Source organism: Spea bombifrons, chromosome 9 (genome assembly GCF_027358695.1).
Source record: "Spea bombifrons isolate aSpeBom1 chromosome 9, aSpeBom1.2.pri, whole genome shotgun sequence".
Taxonomy (NCBI): Eukaryota; Metazoa; Chordata; class Amphibia; order Anura; family Pelobatidae; genus Spea; species Spea bombifrons.
The window spans coordinates 14419978-14422477 of record NC_071095.1 but is presented as its reverse complement, the minus strand read 5'-3'; the positions used below and the strand labels follow the sequence as shown (position 1 = coordinate 14422477).

General features: G+C 47.6%; 6 non-coding genes and 2 pseudogenes across 6 annotated transcripts in view; all 8 read left to right on the top strand.

The window, feature by feature from the left end:
• Positions 1–80, top strand: part of LOC128465008 (5S ribosomal RNA) — a 119-nt gene extending 39 nt beyond the window's left edge. The window contains exon 1 of the ribosomal RNA XR_008344810.1: positions 1–80. This exon is cut by the window's left edge and continues 39 nt beyond it. This is a non-coding gene — a ribosomal RNA (5S ribosomal RNA).
• A 188-nt stretch (positions 81–268) lies between these two features.
• On the top strand, positions 269–387 carry LOC128463399 (5S ribosomal RNA). The gene has a single exon (XR_008343298.1). It is a non-coding gene; the product is annotated as a 5S ribosomal RNA (ribosomal RNA).
• Positions 388–623: 236 nt separating this feature from the next.
• Positions 624–742, top strand: LOC128465592 (uncharacterized; annotated as a pseudogene).
• A 240-nt stretch (positions 743–982) lies between these two features.
• On the top strand, positions 983–1101 carry LOC128465568 (5S ribosomal RNA). The gene has a single exon (XR_008345339.1). It is a non-coding gene; the product is annotated as a 5S ribosomal RNA (ribosomal RNA).
• A 231-nt stretch (positions 1102–1332) lies between these two features.
• Positions 1333–1451, top strand: LOC128465550 (5S ribosomal RNA). The gene has a single exon (XR_008345322.1). It is a non-coding gene; the product is annotated as a 5S ribosomal RNA (ribosomal RNA).
• Positions 1452–1648: 197 nt separating this feature from the next.
• On the top strand, positions 1649–1757 carry LOC128466578 (uncharacterized; annotated as a pseudogene).
• Positions 1758–1942: 185 nt separating this feature from the next.
• On the top strand, positions 1943–2061 carry LOC128465397 (5S ribosomal RNA). Its single transcript, XR_008345177.1, has one exon. It is a non-coding gene; the product is annotated as a 5S ribosomal RNA (ribosomal RNA).
• Positions 2062–2249: 188 nt separating this feature from the next.
• LOC128465556 (5S ribosomal RNA) lies at positions 2250–2367 on the top strand. Its single transcript, XR_008345327.1, has one exon. It is a non-coding gene; the product is annotated as a 5S ribosomal RNA (ribosomal RNA).
• Positions 2368–2500: the final 133 nt, after the last annotated feature.

Below are 2500 nucleotides of genomic sequence, written 5' to 3'. Positions count from 1 at the left end.
TGATCTTGGAAGCTAAGCAGGCTTGGGCCTGGTTAGTACCTGGATGGGAGACCGCCTGGGAATACCAGGTGTTGTAGGCTTTTAATTTTTTCTCACAGTCCGGGGAGAGATTTTTGCCATGTGTTTCTTGCTCATCATCAAAGCTTTAAACCCTTATTTGAACCTTCTCACCTTCTCTGTCCTGTCCCAGGGCTTATAATTCTTTCTGTCTGACGACAAGCAGCAGCAGCAGCAACAGAATAAGAGAAGTAAAATAAAACACTTTCACACCTGCGGCCATACCACCCTGAAAGAGCCCGATCTCGTCTGATCTCGGAAGCTAAGCAGGGTTGGGCCTGGTTAGTACCTGGATGGGAGACCGCCTGGGAATACCAGGTGTTGTAGGCTTTTAATTTTTTCTCACAGTCCGGGGAGAGCTTTTTGCCATGTGTTTCTTGCTCATCATCAAAGCTTTAAACCCTTATTTGAACCTTCTCACCTTCTCTGTCCTGTCCCAGGGCTTATAATTCTTTCTGTCTGACGATGACAAGCAGCAGTAGCAGCAGCAGCAGCAGCAGCAGCAGCAGCAGCAGCAGCAGCAGCAGCAGCAACAGAATAAGAGAAGTAAAATAAAACACTTTCACACCTGTGGCCATAACACCCTGAAAGCGCCCGATCTTGTCTGATCTCAGAAGCTAAGCAGGGTTGGGCCTGGTTAGTACCTGGATGGGAGACCGCCTGGGAATACCAGGTGTTGTAGGCTTTTTCTTTTCTCACAGTCCGGGGAGAGCTTTTTGCCATGTGTTTCTTGCTCATCATCAAAGCTTTAAACCCTTATTTGAACCTTCTCACCTTCTCTGTCCTGTCCCAGGGATTATAATTCTTTCTGTCTGACGACAAGCAGCAGCAGCAGAAGCAGCAGCAGAAGCAGCAGCAGCAGCAGCAGCAGCAGCAGCAGCAGCAGCAGCAACAGAATAAGAGAAGTAAAATAATAAACTTTCACACCTGCAGCCATACCACCCTGAAAGCGCCCGCTCTTGTCTGATCTCGGAAGCTAAGCAGGGTTGGGCCTGGTTAGTACCTGGATGGGAGACCGCCTGGGAATACCAGATGTTGTAGGCTTTTTCTTTTCTCACAGTCCGGGGAGAGCTTTTTGCCATGTGTTTCTTGCTCATCATCAAAGCTTTAAACCCTTATTTGAACCTTCTCACCTTCTCTGCCCTGTCCCAGGGCTTATAATTCTTTCTGTCTGACGATGACAAGCAGCAGCAGCAGCAGCAGCAGCAGCAGCAGCAGCAGCAGCAGCAGCAGCAGCAGCACCAGAATAAGAGAAGTAAAATAAAAAACTTTCACACCTGCGGCCATACCACCCTGAAAGCGCCTGATCTTGTCTGATCTCGGAAGCTAAGCAGGGTTGGGCCTGGTTAGTACCTGGATTGGATACCGCCTGGGAATACCAGGTGTTGTAGGCTTTTAATTTTTTCTCACAGTCCGGGGAGAGCTTTTTGCCATGTGTTTCTTGCTCATCATCAAAGCTTTAAACCCTTATTTGAACCTTCTCACCTTCTCTGTCCTGTCCCAGGGCTTATAATTCTTTCTGTCTGACGACAAGCAGCAGCAGCAGCAGCAGCAGCAACAGAATAAGAGAAGTAAAATAAAACACTTTCACACCTGCGGCCATACCACCCTGAAAGCGCCTCATCTCGGAAGCTAAACAGGGTTGGGCCTGGTTAGTACCTGGATGGGAGACCGCCTTGGAATACCAGGTGTTGTAGGCTTTTAATTTTTTCTCACAGTCCGGGGAGAGCTTTTTGCCATGTGTTTCTTGCTCATCATCAAAGCTTTAAACCCTTATTTGAACCTTCTCACCTTCTCTGTCCTGTCCCAGGGCTTATAATTCTTTCTGTCTGACGACAAGCAGCAGCAGCAACAGAATAAGAGAAGTAAAATAAAACATTCACACACCTGCGGCCATACCACCCTGAAAGCGCCCGATCTCGTCTCATCTCGGAAGCTAAGCAGAGTTGGGCCTGGTTAGTACCTTGATGGGAGACCGCCTGGGAATACCAGGTGTTGTAGGCTTTTAATTTTTTCTCACAGTCCGGGGAGAGCTTTTTGCCATGTGTTTCTTGCTCATCATCAAAGCTTTAAACCCTTATTTGAACCTTCTCACCTTCTCTGTCCTGTCCCAGGGCTTATAATTCTTTCTGTCTGACGACAAGCAGCAGCAGCAGCAACAGAATAAGAGAAGTAAAATAAAACACTTTCACACCTGCGGCCATACCACCCTGAAAGCTCCTGATCTTGTCTGATTCGGAAGCTAAGCAGGGTTGGGCCTGGTTAGTACCTGGATGGGAGACCGCCTGGGAATACCAGGTGTTGTAGGCTTTTAATTTTTTCTCACAGTCCGGGGAGAGCTTTTTGCCATGTGTTTCTTGCTCATCATCAAAGATTTAAACCCTTATTTGAACCTTCTCACCTTCTCTGTCCTGTCCCAGGGCTTATAATTCTTTCTGTCTGA